This window comes from Podarcis vaucheri (genome assembly GCF_965113315.1).
Source record: "Podarcis vaucheri genome assembly, chromosome: 2".
Classification (NCBI taxonomy): domain Eukaryota; kingdom Metazoa; phylum Chordata; class Lepidosauria; order Squamata; family Lacertidae; genus Podarcis; species Podarcis vaucheri.
Window position 1 is genome coordinate 103,091,766 of NC_138760.1, and position 26,087 is coordinate 103,117,852.

General features: G+C 44.3%; 1 protein-coding gene across 1 annotated transcript in view; it reads left to right on the plus strand.

The window, feature by feature from the left end:
* The window catches only part of FRMD4B (FERM domain containing 4B), a 262,525-nt gene that overhangs the window by 75,322 nt on the left and 161,116 nt on the right, over positions 1 to 26,087 (plus strand). The window contains exon 2 of the mRNA XM_082209330.1: positions 6,489 to 6,610. The gene's annotated coding sequence lies outside the window, so the exon portion shown is untranslated. The remainder of the gene's footprint in view (positions 1 to 6,488; positions 6,611 to 26,087) is intronic.

A 26,087-nucleotide genomic window follows, 5' to 3' on the forward strand; every position in this document is an offset into this window, starting at 1 on the left:
GCCTGGGGCGGGATGGCTAGCTGTTAAACAGAATTGACTGGAATAAAAGTACCAGCGTAATGCCATTTTCTCATCTCCTCTGCCACACGTCCCTTGATTACCTACTGCTGTAAATTATTACTTCTGTGAGAAGCTATTAAAACCTGGCAAAGTCTCGCTCGGCAAAGATTTGGGATGGCAGTCAGAGTGGATTATCGCCCTGTTTCTCAATATATGTCCCATGTGATTTAAAGGGGAGCTGAATTGCTGGGATTAACGCCGCGTGAAACCTATTGTTCTTAATTCAAGATAAGGCATGACTTAATTCTGCCGTTTCCCTTTTTATCACTTTTGCTTGGTGGGAGCCAGAAAATAAAAGCAGAGCCAATAGCTTATTGATGAGTTTTCGGTGCTTTTCCTCGGTGTTGCTGATGATCGTAGAATCATAGATCAGAGTTGGAAGGGGCCCTGAGGATCATTCAGCCCAACCCCCCTGCAATGCCGGGATATGTAGCTGTCCCTCCTGGGGATCGAACCTGCAACCTTGGTGTTAACAGCACCACACTCAAACCAACTGAGCTATCATGCTTCTTTCCTATCATAAAACCACACGCAAATTCATTAGGGAATGCCAGCATGGCCAAGTGTATTGCCAAACCTTTGAACTCTGGGCAGTTCTTAGGATTGTGGCACAATGCAATGCTTAAGACACACATCTGTAATGCAGGTTGGAATGCATTCTTCGTATTAACTCTAAAACTAGGTGTAAATTCAGCTATACTGCAGTTGCTTAGGAAGCTATTGGAAGAGACGATTTGCACAATATATGGACATCATTCTATGGAACACTACTATGGATTGGTTTGGCTGTATTGCCAAACCATGTTTTTTGGTTAGGCAACAAACCATAGTTTGTGTTCCAAACATATAGACAAACCATGGATTGTGTGGTCTCCCCTTTCTTTCCTCGAGAATTCCAGGACGCCACCCAAACAGCATGAAAAAAATGTCTCGGTCCATGGCTGGTTGGTTCAGGTGGAATTACAAACCAACTATGGTTTGCAAACTGGTGCCAACTAATTTCAGATCCTGGTTTGACAGCTACCCAGAGATCGTTTGTCAGATATTGCTGGTTTAGCCATTGAAACAAACCGTGGTTTAGCATTGCATCAGAGCCATCTCAGTGACTTAGTGACAGATTTGGCTAAACATGGAAATCTGCATCAGTTGGCAAGCATTTGGCTATGACTGCTCTGCGTTGGTTGGTTGTTTGCTTGCTTGCTTCATTTGTATCCCACCTTTCTTCTGTAATGGAACTCAAGTTATCTTACATGGGGTACTCATCCAGCCACTGACCAAAGCCACACCTGCTCAACTTCAGCAGGATAGAAACATCACTTGTCTGAGAGTATGTCTTTTTTTGTGATGTTTGGTCTGTGGTGGTTGGTACTCCCATAGAAGTAATCATCACTTGTTGTTCTGTTATCACGGAGTGAGTCTCTGTATGACAACTGCATTTATGGATAAGGCTAAGATGGCTAATCCAGTGAGTTCACTGCTGACACTGGAGTGGGGGACTTGCAGAACTACCCATGTTTGTACAGTTTGTACAGTTAAGTACTTAATTCGTTCCGGAGGTGTGTTCTTAACCTGAAACTGATTTTAACCTGAAGCACCACTTTAGCTAATGGAGCCTCTTGCTGCTGCCGCGCCACCAGAACACGATTTTTGTTCTCATCCTGAAGCACAGTTCTTAACCTGAAGCACTATTTCTGGGTTAGCGTAGTCTGTAACCTGAAGTGTATGTAACCTGAAGCGTATGTAACCCGAGTTACCACTGTACTTCATTGTTGTTTTCACACGTACCCTTTGCAATTGCAGGAAATTGTCAGATGTGTTTGCTAAATATTATTTCATGCTCTGGTCCAGGGTCATTTAGGCTGCAGTGCTATACACGCTTACCAGGAAGTCAGACGCATTGAACAAGCATGCCTAGGATGGCACTGATAATAATCTAACATTCAGTGTAATTTATTGTAAAGCAATTGTGTTAATGCTCACAGCTGAGAAAGAAAGGCTGAATATGTCCCAACTAAGGACCCGGAAACGGAAAGAAAACAAAAGGACAGATTTGTCAGAGATGTTATAAATTTTCAGTTGACATTGAATGCTTCCTTTTTTATTTACAAATTCCTGGGGTTTCAAAAGTATAGTTGCAGAGGGCGAACCAGCGCATAACTTTTCCCCACTTTCTTTCATTTTTTAAAAAACACACAAAAAAAATGCTTAAACTGGCAAAACTGTAGTTTTGCATAGTCTGCCCCCTGGTGCATAGATGAAGGTAGTAAAAATGATGGAAAATACTAGAGGATTGCATATATATATATACATATAAAATTTTAAGACTTTTTAGAATTTTAAGACTTTTTAGATTTTTAGAAGCTTTCCCTCTGCATGGTACCCTTTTCATATATTTTCAGCAAGGAACTGATGCAAAATATGCCACCTCTTGTTCTCTGCCATCCTTTGTCCTTGGTTAGGGCTCCACTTCGTTATAGCTTCTCCCTAATTACTATGAACAGAAGAACCAAACAGTTTACCAGTGATTGTTTGCCCATCTGCCTTCTTCATCAAAGACCATTTCTTCTTTTTTATTTTCTTCCACCTCCCCCGCCCCCCTCTTCTGGTGTGTGGACTCTTTTCCCCTCTCCTTTTTTCTATCATTCTGTATATACACTGCATGCTTTGGTAGAAATAATCCTGAGATTCCTTGTTGCAGGCAATTTGGACATAGGAGCTTCAGGCCACTTCTGCCATTCTATTTGTTTGTTGTTTAGTCGTTTAGTCGTGTCCGACTCTTCGTGACCCCATGGACCAGAGCACGCCAGGCACTCCTGTCTTCCACTGCCTCCCGCAGTTTGGTCAGACTCATGTTTGTAGCTTCGAGAACACTGTCCAACCATCTCGTCCTCTGTCGTCCCCTTCTCCTTGTGCCCTCCATCTTTCCCAACATCAGGGTCTTTTCCAGGGAGTCTTCTCTTCTTATGAGGTGGCCAAAGTATTGGAGCCTCAGCTTCACGATCTGTCCTTCCAGTGAGCACTCAGGGCTGATTTCCTTAAGAATGGATACGTTTGATCTTCTTGCAGTCCATGGGACTCTCAAGAGTCTCCTCCAGCACCATAATTCAAAAGCATCTATTCTTCAGCGATCAGCCTTCTTGATGGTCCAACTCTCATTTCCATACATCACTACTGGGAAAACCATGGCTTTAACTATACGGACCTTTGTTGGCAAGGTGATGTCTCTGCTTTTTAAGACACTGTCTAGGTTTGCCATCGCCTTTCTCCCAAGGAGCAGGCGTCTTTTAATTTCATGGCTGCTGTCACCATCTGCAGTGATCATGGAGCCCAAGAAAGTAAAATCTCTCACTGCCTCCATTTCTTCCCCTTCTATTTGCCAAGAGGTGATGGGCCCAGTGGCCATGATCTTCGTTTTTTTGATGTTGAGCTTCAGACCATATTTTGCACTCTCCTCTTTCACCCTCATTAAAAGGTTCTTTAATTCCTCCTCACTTTCTGCCATCAAGGTTGTGTCATCTGCATATCTGAGGTTGTTGATATTTCTTCCGGTGATCTTAATTCCGGCTTGGGATTCATCCAGCCCAGCCTTTCGCATGATGAATTCTGCATATAAGTTAAATAAGCAGGGAGACCATATACAGCCTTGCCGTACTCCTTTCCCAATTTTGAACCAATCAGTTGTTCCATATCCAGTTCTAACTGTAGCTTCTTGTCCCACATAGAGATTTCTAAGGAGACAGATGAGGTGATCAGGCACTCCCATTTCTTTAAGAACTTGCCATAGTTTGCTGTGGTCGACACAGTCAAAGGCTTTTGTATAGTCAATGAAGCAGAAGTAGACGTCTTTCTGGAACTCTCTAGCTTTCTCCATAATCCAGTGCATGTTTGCAATTTGGTCTCTGGTTCCGCTGCCCCTTTGAAATCCAGCATGCACTTCTGGGAGTTCTCGGTCCACATACTGCTTAAGCCTGCCTTGTAGAATTTTAAGCATAACCTTGCTAGTGTGTGAAATGAGCGCAATTGTACGGTAGTTGGAGCATTCTTTGGCACTGCCCTTCTTTGGGATTGGGATGTAGACTGTTCTTCTCCAATCCTCTGACCACTGCTGAGTTTTCCAAATTTGCTGGCATATTGAGTGTACCACCTTAACAGCATCATCTTTTAAAATTTTAAATAGTTCAGCTGGAATATCATCACTTCCACTGGCCTTGTTATTAGCAGTTATTATGGGCTAAGGCCCATTTGAACTTCACTCTCCAGGATGTCTGGCTCAAGGTCAGCAACCACACTACCTGGGGTATACGAGGCATCCATTTCTTTCTGGTATAGTTCCTCTGTGTATTCTTGCCACCTCTTCTTGATGTCTTCTGCTTCTGTTAGGTCCTTTCCACTTTTGTCTTTTATTATGGTAATCTTTGTACGAAATGTTCCTTTCATATCTCCAATTTTCTTGAACAGATCTCTGGTTTTTCCCGTTCTATTGTTTTCCTCTATTTCTTTGCATTGCTCGTTTAAGAAGCCCTTCTTGTCTCTCCTTGCTATTCTTTGGAAATCTGCATTCAATTTCCTGTATCTTTCACTATCTCCCTTGCATTTTGCTTTCCTTGTCTCCCCCGCTATTTGTAAGGCCTCGTTGGACAGCCACTTTGCTTTCTTGCATTTCCTTTTCATTGGGATGGTTTTCGTTGCTGCCTCCTGTATAAGGCAGTGATCCATGAAGGGGACCATTCTATTACTATAGACCATTTAGGCAGAGAAAATGACCACCACACAACAGACACATATCAAATATTCTACCCCATTTCTTAAAGGTAAAGGTCAAGGTAAAGGGGACCCCTGACCATTAGGTCCAGTCGTGGCCGACTCTGGGGTTGCGGCGTTCATCTCGCTTTATTGGCAGAGAACCGGCGTAGAGCTTCCAGGTCATGTGGCCAGCATGACTAAGCCGCTTCTGGTGAACCACAGCAGCACACGGAAATGCATCCCTACCCCACTTCTTATTCAGCTACAAATTTGCCATTTACTCCAGAGAGTGGAGGTTTACAGCCCTGTTCCAGGGTGGCACTAACTTATTTTATCTTGGCACATCTGTTTCACCCCCCCCCCGTGTTTTTACGATTTATATGTATTTTAGCCCCCATAAGGACCCTTTCCTCCTGCCTTCCCTGTAGATTGAATTTTACTTTATTTGAATAAGTTATTTCTACAGTCCCGTTATACACGCAGTGAAACAACCTCGCTTTCTACATTCCTTCCTACTTTTAGATCTGTACCAAGTGGTGTCAGCAGAGAGCTTGCTGCAGAGTTTATCATGAAGGGGTTGTGTTCCCAGTAGGCTGGGGTGGCAATGCTAATTTAGTTTGTATTTGGCTTCCATTTAAAGGGTCATTGGTTCTTCCAGGCTTCTGCAATGGCAACAGATTTCATATACGGTGACAGTTGTAGCTAAATTCCCACCATAGAATAGTGAGCTGGCAAAGTAGTTTGCAGGTTGAAATTTGGCTGGGGGGGGGGGCGGGGGCTGCCTTCACATTCCCTGATCAGACATAGTGGCATATTTAGGAATTCAGTTGAACTTAGGAATTCCATTGAACTCAGCTGTGCTTATTTCTGAATTCATGGGTACAACCTGTAAAACACGCTGAGATTTTAACAGCAGCTTTTCCTTTAGCTGCAATGCAACCTTTAGCTTTTAATTCAAAACGCAAATAACCTTGCAAAGAAGTGTTAACGTTTAAGCTGCTAGCGTGAACTAGGAATCCTATCAAAAACAGTATCCCACCTCTGCTTTATTATTTTCCTCATTCTTGATGCTAGTTATCACTTTGTTCACTTGGCAGAGCAAAGATGATCCATCCGTTTCCTTAGTGCTACCTGCTGCATCCTTCTGCCACTCTATCCCATACTGGGTTCCCCAAACTTCAGGGGCAGCTTGGGAAGGCAGTGATGGGAAGGGGGAGACTGGTGAAATCAGGATGCCCAGAACTGCGCAAAAGTCAGTGCTTTCCACCAGCTGCAAAGCCACCATTGAATACAGCCCAGAATATGCTCTTTCAAGTTACCTATGAGCATTATGTGACAGCTGGCCACATCAACATCGCAAGAACACAAACATTTGGTGAGGTTCCCCATTAATTCCTTTGAATGCCACTTGCTCATGAGCAACACAGCTCAAAATGCTTAGGAGCAATATCCCTCCAACTTGCAAGAAGGTAAGTGTTTTCTGCCACTGCTGTCACCATTGGATGCAGTCCTCAGCCTTCATCAACCTGCTACTCTCCAGATGTTTTGAATTACAACTCCCATGCATATGGTAGCTGGGGATGATGGGAGTTGTAGTTCAAAGCATTTAGATGGCACCAGGTCGACAAAGGGTGTTCTGCTGAACTGAATTCACGTGCTCTTAACATTTTTTCTTCTCCTTACAGGAAGATGGATACAGCAAAAGATGGGAGGAAGGAGTGAGAAGGGTGAAGAAGTGTTCATGTAATAATGGAAGGCTGAAAACCACGAGGCTGAAGTAGAGAGGAGGCTGTTCTCTGAGATAAAGGTAGGAATCGGCACAAAAGTTTCCCCTACTCGGTCAGCTGGCTGTGGTACATTATCACCCCTGGAATATACAGATGTCAAGCAAAGCTTTCAAAACCCATTGGAACTTCAAATTAAAATTACTGTTTGACTGAGCTGGTGTTGAGTAAAGAATAAGGGACACTGATTTATCTGCACAGTTCGCCTCGCTCTTCCACATCCTTGCAACCTCTCTGGCCCCATCCATTCTGCACATTAGGCATAGGTCAATGAGTTCTCTTTTGGTCTTTCGCCTGCACACACTGTGCAGTCACTGGCGGAGGAAGAGGGGGCGGAGGGGAGCGCACCACCCCGGACCATGATCCCAAAGGGGTGCCGTTGCAGCTGGGCCCCCCATGCTGGGTGCCACGCCCCTGCAGGCAGCGCATCACACCCCCAGGATGCACGCCACGCCCCTGCGGGCGGCTGCCATGCCCCCTGGGACACACGCCAGACACACCCCCGCCTGCTCTCCGCTCCCAGTGCCGGTGCATGAAGCTCTGCCACTGTGTGCAGTGCAGACCTCAGTTTGAAGCAGAAGACCAATGCAGGAGATAAAGAGGCATCTGGTTGTTGTTTTTCTCCCAGTGAGGGCAAAGAACCTGGGGTACCAGTAAATAATTGCAAGGAAAAAGGATCCTTGGTGCTAGCTTTTCATTTTATTTTTTTCATTTAAATTTTATTAACATATAAAACACATACATATACATTTACACAATACGCATACACAACACACTGCCTTATTTTCATAACATAAACATACATACATTGCTTTATATAATACCTACCTATACTATATGTGTATGTATATCAACATACCTACGCCACACGGACACCCAACAAGTGACTTGACTTCCAGGTTTTCATTTCAAATTGCATCCTTAAGTAGCTCCATTGCATTTTTATTTTTTTCAAAATCCAAAAAGGAAAAAGAATTACACACCTAACGTACACATTCTGCTTTTCACCTTTGGAGACTCTCTGCAAAACTGTCAATCCTGCCCCACTCGCCACAGATCTGGGTTCTTCTATTTTAATTGTGTGGTGTGACCACCAGAGGGAGTATGAGGAGCAGAATAGCTCCTCTGGTGCTCTGCTGAGTGTCAAAAGTGACACTGCTCTCCTTCCTTGGGTTACCAGATGTTTAAGCCGTTGGACCTTGTTCTAGAACCTCACAGCTCCAGAGAATGTCTTGTGCTGCTGTGCTTGTCACCTGCACAGAATGGAATGGGTCTTCAGTGGAATGGATTTCAAAAGAAGAGGTTTAGCAGCATCTTTGAGGCCATCCCACCCTGAAACCTCTCCTTCCTAACTCTTACACGGATGTTCATTCCAAAATGATTGAAAAGGAGAATGACCGCTGTCTGTATCCATTTTAGAGAACTTCCAGGCAATTTCATTCCTACTTTTTTTTTAACCTTAAAATAAGATCAAGGATCAAGATAGTTTTTTAAAGTGTGTTACATACACCAGTATTTAGGTCGGCTCACATTGAGAGCTGATTCAGACTTTAATTTCATTTTTGGTAGGAGTAACTGCATTAAGACATCCTTTTCATTATGCATTCATGATGATTTGTGCTTGATGAATGCAGTTGAATGCAATCTCACTTTCAATACTGTTTGTGCCTGCAAAGGTTTCGGGGAAAGACGCACTGCTTTGTTTCCAATCAGGGCATGTCTCGTAGCTTCCTGATGAAATCCTGTGACTTTTTATACCACAAGTGTTCTGGTTTATTTTAATTGCTCCACTTTTTTTGCACACCAGACAGCAATAATGCAATAGCATTGGGGGATCATTGCGGAACAACTAATATAGTGGAACAATGTGTACTGTATGAATGCCCCATTATGGTGTCTGTGATATGTTGCAATGTATACTCACAGTCTGGAGGGGCCCTTAGTCATATAAGAATGCTGGATTAAACTGAAGGCCCATCTCGCCTTCATCCTCGTCTCACAGTGGCCAGCCTATGGTATGTCTGCAAGCAGGACCTGAATGCAGCAGTACTGTCCCCGCTTGTGATTCCCAGCAAGTGCTATTCACTGGAGGGAGTTACAGTGGACACTCAGGTTGCGAACGTGATCCATGTGGGATGCACATTCGCAACCCGCAGCAGTGCATCTGTGCACGTGTGGGTTGCGATTCAGCGCTTCTGCGCATGAGCAAAGTGTGATTTAGCGCTTCTGCGCATGCGCCGTAACCCGGAAGTAACCCGTTCTGGTACTTCCGGGTTTCAGCGGGTCCATAACCCCTAAAAAACGCAACCTGAAGCGTCTGTAACCCAAGGTGTATATAGTCATCATAGCTAGCAGCCATTGATAGTGTTCCCTTTTGTGGACTAGATGAGCTTGTGGTCTGATCCAGCACAGCTCTTATGTACAGCCGCACCTTGGTTTTCGAACAGCCTAGTTGTTGAACATTTTGGCTCTCAAACAATGGAAACCCAGAAGTGACTGTTCTGATTTTGAACATTCTTTTGGAAGCCAAACATCTGACGGGACTTCTGCGGCTTCTGATTGGCTGCAGAAGCTTCCTGCAGCCAATCGGAAGCCACGCTTTGGTTTTCGAATGCTTTGGAACTTGAACAGACTTCTGTAACAGATTCCGTTCTACTTCCAAGGTATGACTGTACTCAGAAGTAGACTTCACTCAGTTTGATGGTGCTACTATAAAATAAGCATATGGAAGATCAAAAAATAAAACAGACCAATTCAGCTACTGCTCTGGAAGCCAACGGAAGCCGTTCCTTTCTTAAGCTAGTGTGTGATGTGTACACACACACACACACACACACACGGCTAAAGCTTACCATTTTGTTCTCAGACAGCTCAGGGAAAACCTTCCCCCACTCTGAAAACCGTAGAACCAGGAAAAAATGAAGGGGATGGTGAATCCATTTATATTTATAAAACGAGATGCAAGCAGCCAATAGGAAAAGCATAAAAAAGCTTTTTAAAGCTGCGGAAAATGAGGAGGAAACAAAACAAGGAGAATTAAAGATTCGTAATGGGGTGGAAGAATGGGATGGTGGGGGTGAGGTGTTGGGGTTGCCTGCTTGTGGTTTAAAAGAACACCTTCCCCCTCAAAAAAAAAACAAAAACAAAAAACAACCACTGGAACAATCATATATTGAAATACCAACTACTTGGCAATGAAACAGCTGGTATTAACGCACTCCATCCTGACAAATAAACGGCTGGAAAATTTGCTTCTGCAGTCTTCTCTGGACGTGCAGCACCATCAAGCACTATTCATTAGAGTTGGCATTATGCACATTATATCCCATATGCCAGACATTTGGGATGCTGCCTGTTACCCGCTTGCCACTAGGCAGCATCCCAAATGTCTTGTATGCTAGTGACAGATGCCCTGCCTCTAATGGCAAAAACCGTCCATTCTCATAATCTCAGTGGTGAGCTAAAAGGAACGTAACTGCAAATCTTTGCAGCAAGTGCTACCAGGAGATACCTGGCCAGGTAACAGATGGTGTACTCCTGCCGTGTGATGTAGTGGAAGGTGGATGCATAATTCCACAATGGAGACATATCAGTTGCATTCCAAACGACAGAGCCTCACTACGGGAAATTGGGTTGTTCTTCATTTTACGCTCAGTCTGCTTTGTTTTCCTCTTCCTTGTCCAGTTCAGGGCACAGAGTAACAAAAATAAAATAAAAGAAAGCCGTGTATCATATTGTGGAACGTGGTCTACCTTGGGAAGCCCATTCCTGACACCGTGAAGGCCATCAGAGACTTGCTCTCTGTTGTACCAATTATGGATAAAAAGTTATAAAACAAACATAGGTATATGAAAATATTCAACCATCTATTTAAGAGTTATTTTGACCTTTTGGGGGTGGGAATACAGTAAGAATGGATTCATCGTTATTAATAAGACTCCAAAGGGTTTGGCAACCCTGGCATCATGTGTAAGAGAGCAGTTTGTCTTTCAGGTGTCCGCTTGTCACTTACTGTCAGTCCAAACAACTGTCATCACTGTTTAGTGTAGGACAGAGATTCGGGGGAGAAAGGAGCCAGTCCTCTCCATAGAGAGGATGACCCATTTGCCCCTGTAAAATGGGGCACTCTGGATTGGCCTGCTGGGTAATGTAGTTTCTGACCAGCACTCCATGTGCTTCTCCAAAGTGCAACATGTGCATACTAATATTTCCTTCCCTCTCATAGGGGGAGCCTGCATCCTTTTCAATGAGTCATGTGAAGTTCTTCTTCTTATTATTATTATCATCATCATCATCATCATCATCATCATCATCATCATCTTCCCTAGAGCCATAAGAATCATTCATTTGGTTCACTTGTGTGAATAGCAAGGAACTTTGAAGTGCCAGGCTGCCTTCCTATGGCTGCCTAAATGGCCCTGTATGAGCATTTGTGCTTCGCTGCCAGACATCCTCTTCCTTTTCCAAATGGCTTCCTCTGACAGGCCCTGCTCACCTTATGTTCTCTCTAAGGAGAACAGTTGTTCCTTAACTATCTGTTGGCAAAAGAAGGATCAGACCTCCGTAACAAACAGGCCACGTAAGTTGCTCATTGTAATAGATATATACATGAAAATCTCTGTAATTAAATTTTAAAGTATGGAAGAGTCCAGGCTGCACACTTGATCAATAAACAGAGATTCCAAAAAATGAGTCTAAACATTTAGACTTCACAGTCTCTTATTAAATCCCTGTTTGACTTTATTCTTTCCCTCACCTGCTCCTTCTCTGCCTACTACATCGTTTGCCTACTCTTTCTTGATGAAATGTTTGGCCCTTTTGCTCTGCGGTCATCAATCAAGAATTATATTACAGTGGTACCTCAGGTTACATACACTTCAGGTTACATATGCTTCAGGTTACAGACTAACCCAGAAATAGTACCTCGGGTTAAGAACTTTGCTTCAGGATGAGAACTGAAATCGTGCAGCGGCAGCAGGAGGCCCCATTAGCTACCATGCTGCTTCAGGTTAAGAACAGTTTCAGGTTAAGAACGGACCTCCGGAACAAATTAAGTACTTAACCCGAGGTACCACTGTACTTTATATGTTTATGTGGGGTTTTTTTGTACCCTACCCACCTGACTGGGATGCAACAACACTACAACAACACAACAGAACACCACACGTTAAAAGCATCCCGATACAGGGCTGCCTTCAGATGTCTTTGGAAAATCATGCAATTGGTTATCTCTTTGACATCTGATGGGAGGGCGTTCCCTCTGCCTGGTTCCTTGTAACTTCAATTCTTGGAGTGAGGTAACCGCCAGAAGGTCCTTGGAACTAGACCTCAGTGACCGGACTGAACAATGTGGGTGGAGATGCTCCTTCAGGAGTGCAGAGCCTAAGCCATTAAGGGCTTTAAAGATCAACACCAACACTTTGAAACATACGTATCATCTATATCTATTTATGTAATATTTGATCTTAATCTAATGTGGCTTTTTAGTTCCTTCCACTTCGGTAGTTGCTCTAGTGACATTTAGCACCAAGCATGCCCAACCAAGCCGCTGTAGAGGTCACAGGCAGAGTTGCCAGCTTTAAATCTCTCTATGTGAGAGGAAGCGATGTGGGTGGCGCTGTGGGTGAAACCACAGAGCCCAGGACTTGCTGATCAGAAGGTTGGCGGTTTGAATCACCCCAACGGTCGGTCCCCAATGCTCGGTCCCCAATGCTCGGTCCCTGCTCCTGCCAACCTAGCAGTTCGAAAGCATGTCAAAGTGCAAGTAGATAAATAGGTACCGCTCTGGCGGGAAGGTAAATGGCATTTCCATGCGCTGCTCTGGTTTGCCAGAAGCAGCTTAGTCATGCTGGCCACATGACCCGGAAGCTGTCTTCAGACAAACGCCGGCTCCCTCGGCCAATAAAGCGAGATGAGCGCCGCACCCCCAGAGTTGGCCACGACTGGACCTAATGGCCAGGGGTCCCTTTACCTTTATGCTAGAGGAAAGAAGGTAGGTGTGGCTTTCTCCCACCCGTTCATTTCCCCTTCCTGCCCTTCCCCCCCCCACCTGCTGTGATGCGGCACTGCTGGATTCTTGCCCAACACAACAAGTCGAGGAAGGGGGTGGGCAGAATGTCAGGACCACAGTTGCCTTTTCTCGTGCACAGAGCTAGAAGCACTTTTAAGGGTTGGAGGGCTCAAGGCAGACATGTTGAATGCTCCATGCTTTTCAGACATGTTTTTGCCAGCTGCATATCAAATGGGCAAATAACAAAGCTGTAAGTTCGCACAATCCTATGTGATAACTTGAATAAGAAAGAAATCTAAGACCTAGTCATTGATCACCTGCATTGCAGAAGGGGTTGGACCTAGATGAGCCTCAGGGTCACTTTCCAACTCTACAATTCTAGGGTTACAGTTAAGAATTATAGGACACTAGAGGAAAACCAGCCTGCCTTGAGTACAGCAGTCATCTTCTTTGCCTGATTATCTGAGGCAGTGGGGGATGAATGTGCCCAACAATCACAGATCACAGGCAGACCCTTCCTATTGTCAACATTGAGATAACACTATTGCCAGAGAGGCAGCTCATCCATCCGTCTGCAACCCATTCTCTCACAAGAAACCATCAGGAGAACAAAAAGGAGTGAGAATTAAATAGAAATTAATTCAGGTCATGCACAGCTTTTGAAACCTCCCATATTTTGTGCAGTACCAAAAGTTGCTTTCTCTTGGATATGACTCTCACCAGTCCCTTCCTCATTCTTTGATTTCATCTCTGCTCTTTCCCTTTCTTTTTGGTGTGGCTCCAGTGTCTCCCTTTCCTCTCTCTAGGCTGACTCATCTAAACTACGACAGTGAATATGGGCTGGGCTGACCCCCAACTCTAGAGTTTCCTTCTCCAACATCCTTTCTCACTTGTGTGAATGTGTTTTGTTCAGGTTTGAGGGTTTGTTTTTTGACATTTCCAAATGTCACAATTCCCACTGGATAAGGCTGGTGATGATGCCAGTCCATTGCCCGGCAGAACTTTTTTAAAAAGTGTCTTTGCCCATTAGTGTGCATTGTTCTAAATTGGCAATGCAATTACCCCATGCCAACATTTCATTTGCCCTTAGTAGCACATAGTGGGAGTCAAAGATCTAACATCTGATTGTTCCTGTGTTCCTGCCCTCCACCCATCTTAGGAAGAATAAATGAATGAATCGGGAGGTGGGGCTTTCCTGCTTTCCCCTTCCTTGATCCTGGAGTGGCAGGAAGCCCAACTCTCTATGAACAGTTCAGTTTTGAGATACACATTCCCTCTGCCTGCCTGCTGTGTTAGGAAAAACTCTGAACAACTGCTCTTTCAGCAACAACCCACTTGCTGTTGTACATGGGTGTGTATACCACCCTGATAATTTCCATTGAAGGACAGTATACAAGTTTATTAAATAATAATAATAATAATAATAATAATAATAATAATAATAATTAATTAATTTCACATACACACACATAGTGGAGATACCACTTTAGGGCATTTACCACATTTGTAGACAGATGAATTGAGGTTCCAGTTAAAGCACACAGCACATCCATTTTTGCTCAAAAGGGTCACGTTGGTATTATTGTTTTTAAGTAGGAGGGGGGGAATGAGGCTATTGCTTTTAAGGAAAAAATATGAGGCAAGTGCAAGTTGCAAACTTTGAGGACTCTCAGGCCATTGGCTGAGCTGCTGCAATATCACAGAAGCTCAGAGATAATAGAAATGAGGCTCGCTGCTCTGTTGTACGATACATGATCCAATGATTTAGGAGAAATTGTCAGTGTGAAAGATCCAGTCTAGGTAGCCAATATGGTGCCCTCTAGATATTTTGAATGACAACTCCCTCAGCCCTGACCACTGGTCATGTTGGCTACGGCTGATGGGAGTTGTGGTCCAAAACATATGGAGGGCACCATGTTGGCTACTTCTGAACTGGGCAGTAGAGGGTTGACCAGCTGTGCACTGGGGTGTACAAGTTAAATAGTTGAATGGGGTGCACAAGAAACATATGAATACACTGGGGTGAGGAAAATGGAAAATCGGAACAATTTGGAAAGAGATGAAGAGGAAGAGATGGAGGAAAGCAGATGGGGAAGAGGCAAGGAATGGGAAGATGAGAGGGTATAGAAGCAATGGGTGTATGAGAATGAAAGCAGAGGAAGAGAAGTGGGGTCAAGGGCTGAAGGAAGAAGCAAAGAGGTAGCTGGCTAGGGATGAAATTATGGACCAATCATGGGAACCATTTCCATATAATTGCTGCCCTGGTCACATCTCTATTTATCTCCATCAGTGAGATAGCACAGACACTTCCCACACTGAGATTAATCATTGCAGGTACTTAGGTGCTTTATTCCCCCTGGAAAGCAAATCACTTGAATACTTTGGAAAACCCATCTCCTGGTGGAACATTTTGTGTAAGCACTATTTTTAAATGAGCTGGCTTTAGCTCTTGGCACTCCTAATTGGAGAAAGCATATGTTAGGGTGGTAGAAAGCTGATGCTGCTTCTACCATTACTACCCATACAATGTGGAAAGCTAAATGAAGACTGCATTGCACTAGATTTCCAGTTTGATTCTTAACCGAAGTAGAAAAAAAATAATATGATTCAAGCTTAGCAAGAACAAAGCATGTGGATAGAGTACTGGACCGGGGTGCATGTGTTCAGATGTTCAACCATTCTGTAGAACTCAAAGCTTTTATCTATTAATTTCATTTCTATGCCATTATTTTTTTAAAAAAACATATTTTAAGGAGAACATGGGACGCGGGTGGCGCTGTGGGTTAAACCACAGAGCCTAGGGCTTGCCAATCAGAAGGTCAGCGGTTCGAATCCCCGCTACGGGGTGAGCTTCCGTTTCTCGGTCCCTGCTCCTGCCAACCTAGCAGTTCGAAAGCACGTCAAAGTGCAAGTAGATAAATAGGTACCACTCCGGCAGGAAGGTAAACGGTGTTTCCGTGCACTGCTCTGGTTCATCAGAAGCAGCTTAGTCATGCTGGCCACATGACCCGGAAGCTGTACACCGGCTCCCTTGGCCAATAAAGCAAGATGAGCGCCGCAACCCCAGAGTCGGCCACGACTGGACCTAATGGTCAGGGGTCCCTTTACCTTTACCTAAAGAGAACATATCAAAGTGGTTTACTACTCATTAAATCTCAAAATAAAACGGTCCACAATAAAACATTTTTTTTGGCCATATTCTAATTTTCTCATTCCCACAGGCGTTTTCAAACTTTTTGATGGATATGCTGTAGCTGAATAAAGTTCAGAGCCCTATTGAATGGAGATGAGTGTTAAATTGCTCTTTGCAAGCTGAGTCATTTTCTCTTCCGTGGTCAAATGCCCCCAATAATGCTGAGGTCTGATTTCTAGATGTTTGCTGTACATCGGAGGAGCATTTATGCCAACTTTAATCTGCTGTAATAAACAATGTCTATCGATTCACTGCTTCTCCAGATCTTAAATCATTATTGACTCCCCCCCCCCGCTAGCCTGTCAAACTTGCATTGTGCTAATACCTTATTAATTTAAAATAAAAAATGATAATTATGTACCGTGACTAGTCTTAAAACTACATTGGTTCATAATCACCATAGGCCATTGACTGCACGTGGGAAATGTGAAATGTGGACATTTTCTGACCGTGTTCAAAATATACTGACAACTTCCTTTTCTAAAAACATCAGACCAAACTTCCCACTAATATGTTCCAGTCTTAATGTGAATACAAGAAAAAGTCGTGAGGCAAATTGCAGACTAGATGCATCAGATGTTATCCTTAGCTGGCAGGCTGCAGAGCAAAAATTGCAAATTGTCCTTTCCTGGTCCTATGCAGCAAGGTAGGTCAGTTGTCATAGCTCCAAGGAGAATACTTGGGTCATATCCACTCCATACATTTAAAGCACATTCAACACACATTTAAAGCACATGGTTTCTCCATGGGAATGATGGGAACTGTGGTAGCCTTTGCAGATTTGCAATTACCAGCACTCTTAACGAACTACAGTCCCCAGGGTTCTTTGGGGAAAGCCATGCACTTTAAACGTATCGTAGGTGTGACCTTACTGAGAAACTTGTTCCAACGGGGACGGGAAGCGAACTGAGGCCCTTTCAGGCTCTGCCTCCGTCACACCTCTCCTTATGCAGGCGAACACGAGCCCTATGCCACCTTTTCAGGTGGTGTGGTACCTGCAGGCATCCGAGCCACCGTGTCACTCCCAGGAGTGTGGCTTGGGCGTGCTGCAGGCCCCTGGGGTAAGTGCCACCCCTGTGTTAAGTGGTCACCCAGTGTGGCCCATCCTCCCACTAGTTATGCTAGTGACCACCACCTTTCCCACTTTGTGCCAGCCCATATATTTAGGAATCAAGCTGCTATCAGCCCCAGCCAGCATGGCCAACAGCCAGGGATTATAGGAACAGTAATCTGGCAACATCTGTAGGGCACAAAGCTGTGGGAGGCTGTTATAAATGTGTTGGAACAAGAAATATCTCAGAATTCCAATACAGATAAACAATGTCATTAAAACAGGTGGGAGGTTACTATCAGCTTCCTAGTGGGGCGCCTTTCTTTGCATATCATTTTAGATCACTCTGCAGTTCTGTTCCCACTTTCCACAGATTAATGAAGCTGTAAGATAATAATGATAATAAACTCAGGCTAGCTCTTGGGCTCCAGTATTCTGTTTCAGCCATGAAAATACTTCGTGCAGATATAATTACCTGGCTGCTTTCGCCTCCCTTTGATATTTTATGCCTCTCCAAAATACCAAGGGCACCTTCCGGGTCTCTCAGATGTACCCCACTGGGCACAAAAGACCCCTGGTAGGATCATCTCCTGTTGTCAAGCCCTTTGAGGTTATTTCACAGTGACTTATCAGAGAGATCGCCAGAGAAACCAGTAATCAGAAATTAGCTGGAAGCAGTTGGAGGGGATTAGAAAATTAACAGCAAACTGCAACCCCTACTCAGCAAACTCCCATCATATGGTTTGAATTTCTCTTGTTTAGGGCAAGGGGGGGCATGGCTGCCACAACACAATTAATCTTGTTTATACCTTCTATCCTATGCTCACTTATGAGGGAGCAAGCTCCATTGAGCATAGTGGCACTTGATTCTGAGTAAGCATGCAGAGGGTTGTCCTGTAAGTCTAATCGATTTCAAGTGTGCTTCACTGCACTTTATGGCCAATGCTAATATATGCTTAGGAGTGCATTTTGTACTCCTAACTTTTGATAGAGTTCAGGATAATTTTGGTGCATAAATAAAATAAAATACAGGTTTCACTTTTCAGTGATAGCGGAACTGATCTTGTGAAGGCAATCTAAATGTGTTGGAGTGTGTATATTCTACAATTCTGCAGAAACATGACAGGGAGGGGAGTGCAGAGAATGGTATATGCTACAAAATTCCCAAGAAACACTTTGGAACAGAATATTTGTTTTTAATTGTTGTCAGCCACTCCATGTGATGCAACTTCACTGGAAGGGTGGAGTACAAGGTTTCTACTGAAGGGAAGGGTGATACAATGGCAGTGGCATAGCGTGGGTTGTCAGCACCCGGGGCAAGGCAAGTAATTTGCACCCCCTAACCCGTGGATTTGCACTCCCTAACCCGTGGATTTGCGCCCCCTAATCCTAACCCCCAGATGTTGCGCCCGGTGCGGCCGGCCCCCCTGCACCCCCCACGCTACGCCACTGTACAATGGCCATCTTCAAAGGACTGAAGGGCTGTCACAGGGCAGGACCTGAACCAATGGATTCAAACTAGAAGAAAGAAGATTCTGACTCAACATTAGGAAGATGTTCCTGACAGTAAGAGCTGTTCAACAGTAGAACGGAATCAGTGCCAGATTTACGTATAAGCTAAACAAGCTATAGCTTAGGGCCCCTCTCTCTTGGGGCCCCCCAAAAAAATTAAAGGAAAAAAAATGGATGTACATTTCCAAAATATAAGATAAAAAAGAAATAAAATAAAACCTACATACAGTAACAGTGTTTTGTTTTGTATTGTGTAGGCTCCTATGATGTAAGTAATGGAGTAATGCTATCCTGCTCCCTAAAATATCACTGGTTTGCTCATTTCTATATACAGTGGTACCTTGGTTCTCAAACTTAATCTGTTCCGGAAGTCTGTTCCAAAACATTCCAAAACCAAGGCATGCTTTCCCATGGGAAGTAATGCAAAATGGATAAAGTACATATTTTGTTATGTGCAAATGGCTTTAGATACCTATTAGGTCCATAAATTACCATGTAGCATATATTCAACACCAAAAAAGACTCTGAAGAAGTGTGCATGCACACGAAAGCTTATACTGTACCAAGAACAAACTTAGTTGCTCTCTAAGGTGCTACTGGTTAATATATATATATATATATGTAGGTTTTGGTGTCTTCGGGTGTCTTCCCGTGTAAGAGTCGGGGTGTCTGTGCGACGTTTCGACGAGGTCTCACTCGTCATCTTCAGGCTGGTGCTTTCGGCTTCTTGTTACTGGAACAGAGCAGAATCTGGTGTTTGAGTTCCTATAAATACTGTTGAGTTCCTATAAATACTCTGTTCCAGTAACTCTTACACGGGAAGACACCCGAAGACACCAAAACCTACATTCCTGTACCCGTGAAAATCTACGAAAGCATATATATATATATATATATATATATATATATATATATATTTTGGTGTCTTCGGGTGTCTTCCCGTGTAAGAGTCCGAAGACACCAAAACCTGCATTCCTGTACCCGTGAAAATCTACGAAAGCAAATATATATATATATATATATATATATATATATATATATATATATATATATATATGCAGGTTTTGGTGTCTTCGGGTGTCTTCCCGTGTAAGAGTCGGGGTGTCTGTGCGACGTTTCGACGAGGTCTCACTCGTCATCTTCAGGCTGGTGCTTTCGGCTTCTTGTTACTGGAACAGAGCAGAATCTGGTGTTTGAGTTCCTATAAATACTGTTGAGGGGTGTGGTGTATAGCCTCCAACGTTCTGGGCAGAGAGGAAGTTCCTAGATTAGTGTGCCTTTTCTTCTTTTGTTCCTTAATTACTTGAGGGATATCTTGAGTGATTTCATGAGTGATATTCTGAATACCACTGGGTGGGTCATTAAGTGTAGATTAGTTGCTAAAGCTTTCGTGTCTTGACCTCTTGAGCTTGTGAAGAGTTTTTCTGAGAAGATGGCTGTGCTGCATTTAGTTGTGCTCTGGCTTGGCTTCGTGTATAGGGGCGAGCTGTGGTTTTGTGCTTTGTGCCAGCCAGATCTGTGTAGGGATTGCAGGGGGGTGCAGCATCCGGAGGTGCCACTATAGTTTGGCTACTGGATGGAGTCTGTAATATGTCTGTGGAGAGGGTCTGGGTTTGGGTCTGGTGTGGTTGATTGGTGACGGCGTTCTGTGTGCCTCTGGTTCTGGTGTCGGTTTTTGTGGGGAGGGCTAATTTCCAGATGTCTGGCAGGCGGGACGTGTCGTCACGCTTGTTCATGTTGTGAGGGTGTTTCTCTATCTCGATGGCTTCCATGATTATTCTCTTGTGGTGATGTTCCATGTTAAAGAGCAATTTGGAATCTGCAAAATTAATTTCGTGTCCTGTTTCTTTCATGTGTTGGAAAAGAGAGGAAGTTTTTTCTTCTTTTTTGACGGCATTCTTGTGTTCTGCGATACGTGCATTTATTCGTCTGTTTGTTTGTCCAATGTACGTGGCTGGGCAGACTTTGCAGGGTATTTCATAGACCCCTTGGTTTTCCAGCTGGATTTTGTCAAGACACGAAAGCTTTAGCAACTAATCTACACTTAATGACCCACCCAGTGGTATTCAGAATATCACTCATGAAATCACTCAAGATATCCCTCAAGTAATTAAGGAACAAAAGAAGAAAAGGCACACTAATCTAGGAACTTCCTCTCTGCCCAGAACGTTGGAGGTTATACACCACACCCCTCAACAGTATTTATAGGAACTCAAACACCAGATTCTGCTCTGTTCCAGTAACAAGAAGCCGAAAGCACCAGCCTGAAGATGACGAGTGAGACCTCGTCGAAACGTCGCACAGACACCCCGACTCTTACACGGGAAGACACCCGAAGACACCAAAACCTGCATTCCTGTACCCGTGAAAATCTACGAAAGCATATATATATATATATATATATGGGACGTGGGTGGCGCTGTGGGTAAAACCTCAGCGCCTAGGACTTGCCGATCGCATGGTCGGCGGTTTGAATCCCCACGGCGGGGTGCGCCCCCGTCGTTCGGTCCCAGTGCCTGCCAACCTAGCAGTTCGAAAGCACCCCCGGGTGCAAGTAGATAAATAGGGACCGCTTACCAGCGGGAAGGTAAACGACATTCCGTAAGCGCACAACCCTAGAGTCTGGCCCGTACGGGCAGGGGTACCCTTACCTTTACTGTGTGTGTGTGTATCAAAAAAAAAGCAACAATTGTTGTTGACAAAGGACACCTGGACATATAAAGGGCCCCATTACCTTCAGTAGCTTAGGGCCTCATCAAACCTAAATCCCGCCCTGTACAGAATGCCTCCGAAGGAGGTGGTGGCCTCTGCTCCACTGGAGGTTTTTAAGCAGAGGTGGGCTGGCCATCTGCCAGGGATTATTCAGATGTAATTCCTGCATTGCAGGGGGTTGGACTAGATGAGTCTTGGGAACCTTCCCAACTCTATAAAGTAAATAAACAACTGTACTTATTGGACAGTTAAGAAAGTGAAGGCACCTTTGCCTGCTGAAGAGTGTGCCTTCACTGAGTGTTTTTCTCTTTGCCCATGGCAGGAGAGGATTACACTCAGGAAAGAATTGGGCAGCCTTTATGCAGAAATTCTGCCCCCAGGACTTACACATGTCTCATATCAGCTGAACTCTTATCTGGACTAGAAGTTTGATAGGCAGTCTTGCTGGGCTGAAGTGATCATTTCCCCCCTTATTATGCAGTTTGCTTTTGTTTTAAAGAAGAGTGTGCATGCTTGTACCATTCACACTGAGAAACTGTCACTTCCTTATGATCTCATTGGTATCAGGCAGTCCTGGGCACCAAGAAATTGTGCTGCAGACAGTAGCCATCTAACTGATAAGGAGTTCTGTTTTCCTCTTAGTCATTCATGAGGCAGAACTCCTGGGCTGGTTCTTTTGCACTACGTTCTGTCTAAGGAATGTGTCAAGAACGATGTGCATCAGTGGGAGCGAGCACATAAGTGTTACATGCTGTCATAGGCAGTGGCAGTGGTGGGGTGGGACTCTGAGGAACAGGAGCAATGTGTTTGGAAGCTATTGCATGATGGCTTTAAAACAAGGGTAATTCCACCAAAATACTTAGGGGGAAGGGAAATGGCTTGGCAAACATGGAGAGATAGGGGAATGTACTTTATTCAACAAATGATAGGATCTGTCGGCTTTTCATAATATACCTGAACTCTAGGGGTAATGATGTGCATGGGAGATGGTTGATGATTTGAGCACTGATGCCAAATGATCTGATGGTTTGACTGCTGTTGTGCCTCATTACTTAGCTAAGTAAGCCAACACAGGAAGGGCATTTTGTATTCCAATATATGCAATTGAACATGGAACTAGAGAACATTAAGGCTAGTTAACCTCCTGGCTTGCTTTTGTGCTCAGAGTGTGAAAAAATCTGCTTATCAAGAAATAATGACTTCACAATGTTTAAAGATGAATGAAGTATTAGTGCTCCTATTTTCTTTGCTCCCAAATGGATGTAATAGCTAATTCAGGGTTTGACACCAACTGCAGAGGATTCACAATTTAAAATGTATGGTATCTAAATGTGTTTGCACACTATGCTAGCCATGCTTTGCCACATGAATCTTATTACCATACTTTTCTAGAGAGGCCAGCCCACCAAGACTCTTTGCTGCCTGAGGCAGTGCAACAAATGGCACAGTAACAAAGTCCAATCAAGGTCTCCCCCCCCCCAGGCAGAAAATCTCACAAGTACCGTTTTGTATCATTTGAGTTAAAAATATAATAACAACAACATCGTTACATACTAACAGTATTTTGCCCCTTCATGGCACCCCAAATCTGCAACAGAGTACCATTAGGCAGATTGAGGTGGCCACCTCAGGCTGCAGTTGCTGAGGAGGGGCACGCAAAACGGCAACAAAGTGTGGGAGGAGACGACAGCTGTATGTACATGGTGCCCTCCTGGCCAATCTTAACCGGGGGGGCTGGGGGGGCTGAACTTTGGTCTAATATGCCTCTCCATCGCATTCTATGCTAATGCTATTTTTTGGTTGGTGCAGAAGGCCTGCACCACCCTGCACAAATAAACTCCGTAGCCAAGACTCTCATCTCCAGAACCAAACGCCTGGCTGACAAAGACCACTTGACAACTGAGTTACAGAATCTCTCAAATGTGTTAATCGCCAATGGATACCAGAAAAACAGGGTTACGAAGCTAATCCAAAAAGAAACACCCCCCAAAAACCAAGACACAGAAGAAAACAATGGCATGGCCCTCCTTCCTTATATCAAGGGCACTACAGACAAAATCAGCAAAATCCTCCATAAACACAATATCAAAACAGCCTTCTGCACCAACCAAAAAATAGCCAATATCCTCAGAAACCCAAAAGACAAAATCCAGCTGGAAAACCAAGGGGTCTATGAAATACCCTGCAAAGTCTGCCCAGCCACGTACATTGGACAAACAAACAGACGAATAAATGCACGTATCGCAGAACACAAGAATGCCATCAAAAAAGAAGAAAAAACTTCCTCTCTTTTCCAACACATGAAAGAAACAGGACACGAAATTAATTTTGCAGATTCCAAATTGCTCTTTAACATGGAACATCACCACAAGAGAATAATCATGGAAGCCATCGAGATAGAGAAACACCCTCACAACATGAACAAGCGTGACGACACGTCCCGCCTGCCAGACATCTGGAAATTAGCCCTCCCCACAAAAGCCGACACCAGAACCAGAGGCACACAGAACGCCGTCACCAATCAACCACACCAGACCCAAACCCAGACCCTCTCCACAGACATATTACAGACTCCATCCAGTAGCCAAACTATAGTGGCACCTCCGGATGCTGCACCCCCCTGCAATCCCTACACAGATCTGGCTGGCACAAAGCACAAAACCACAGCTCGCCCCTATACACGAAGCCAAGCCAGAGCACAACTAAATGCAGCACAGCCATCTTCTCAGAAAAACTCTTCACAAGCTCAAGAGGTCAAGACACGAAAGCTTTAGCAACTAATCTACACTTAATGACCCACCCAGTGGTATTCAGAATATCACTCATGAAATCACTCAAGATATCCCTCAAGTAATTAAGGAACAAAAGAAGAAAAGGCACACTAATCTAGGAACTTCCTCTCTGCCCAGAACGTTGGAGGTTATACACCACACCCCTCAACAGTATTTATAGGAACTCAAACACCAGATTCTGCTCTGTTCCAGTAACAAGAAGCCGAAAGCACCAGCCTGAAGATGACGAGTGAGACCTCGTCGAAACGTCGCACAGACACCCCGACTCTTACACGGGAAGACACCCGAAGACACCAAAACCTGCATTCCTGTACCCGTGAAAATCTACGAAAGCATATATATATATATATATATATGGGACGTGGGTGGCGCTGTGGGTAAAACCTCAGCGCCTAGGACTTGCCGATCGCATGGTCGGCGGTTTGAATCCCCACGGCGGGGTGCGCCCCCGTCGTTCGGTCCCAGTGCCTGCCAACCTAGCAGTTCGAAAGCACCCCCGGGTGCAAGTAGATAAATAGGGACCGCTTACCAGCGGGAAGGTAAACGACATTCCGTAAGCGCACAACCCTAGAGTCTGGCCCGTACGGGCAGGGGTACCCTTACCTTTACTGTGTGTGTGTGTATCAAAAAAAAAGCAACAATTGTTGTTGACAAAGGACACCTGGACATATAAAGGGCCCCATTACCTTCAGTAGCTTAGGGCCTCATCAAACCTAAATCCGGCCCTGTACAGAATGCCTCCGAAGGAGGTGGTGGCCTCTGCTCCACTGGAGGTTTTTAAGCAGAGGTGGGCTGGCCATCTGCCAGGGATTATTCAGATGTAATTCCTGCATTGCAGGGGGTTGGACTAGATGAGTCTTGGGAACCTTCCCAACTCTATAAAGTAAATAAACAACTGTACTTATTGGACAGTTAAGAAAGTGAAGGCACCTTTGCCTGCTGAAGAGTGTGCCTTCACTGAGTGTTTTTCTCTTTGCCCATGGCAGGAGAGGATTACACTCAGGAAAGAATTGGGCAGCCTTTATGCAGAAATTCTGCCCCCAGGACTTACACATGTCTCATATCAGCTGAACTCTTATCTGGACTAGAAGTTTGATAGGCAGTCTTGCTGGGCTGAAGTGATCATTTCCCCCCTTATTATGCAGTTTGCTTTTGTTTTAAAGAAGAGTGTGCATGCTTGTACCATTCACACTGAGAAACTGTCACTTCCTTATGATCTCATTGGTATCAGGCAGTCCTGGGCACCAAGAAATTGTGCTGCAGACAGTAGCCATCTAACTGATAAGGAGTTCTGTTTTCCTCTTAGTCATTCATGAGGCAGAACTCCTGGGCTGGTTCTTTTGCACTACGTTCTGTCTAAGGAATGTGTCAAGAACGATGTGCATCAGTGGGAGCGAGCACATAAGTGTTACATGCTGTCATAGGCAGTGGCAGTGGTGGGGTGGGACTCTGAGGAACAGGAGCAATGTGTTTGGAAGCTATTGCATGATGGCTTTAAAACAAGGGTAATTCCACCAAAATACTTAGGGGGAAGGGAAATGGCTTGGCAAACATGGAGAGATAGGGGAATGTACTTTATTCAACAAATGATAGGATCTGTCGGCTTTTCATAATATACCTGAACTCTAGGGGTAATGATGTGCATGGGAGATGGTTGATGATTTGAGCACTGATGCCAAATGATCTGATGGTTTGACTGCTGTTGTGCCTCATTACTTAGCTAAGTAAGCCAACACAGGAAGGGCATTTTGTATTCCAATATATGCAATTGAACATGGAACTAGAGAACATTAAGGCTAGTTAACCTCCTGGCTTGCTTTTGTGCTCAGAGTGTGAAAAAATCTGCTTATCAAGAAATAATGACTTCACAATGTTTAAAGATGAATGAAGTATTAGTGCTCCTATTTTCTTTGCTCCCAAATGGATGTAATAGCTAATTCAGGGTTTGACACCAACTGCAGAGGATTCACAATTTAAAATGTATGGTATCTAAATGTGTTTGCACACTATGCTAGCCATGCTTTGCCACATGAATCTTATTACCATACTTTTCTAGAGAGGCCAGCCCACCAAGACTCTTTGCTGCCTGAGGCAGTGCAACAAATGGCACAGTAACAAAGTCCAATCAAGGTCTCCCCCCCCCCCCAGGCAGAAAATCTCACAAGTACCGTTTTGTATCATTTGAGTTAAAAATATAATAACAACAACATCGTTACATACTAACAGTATT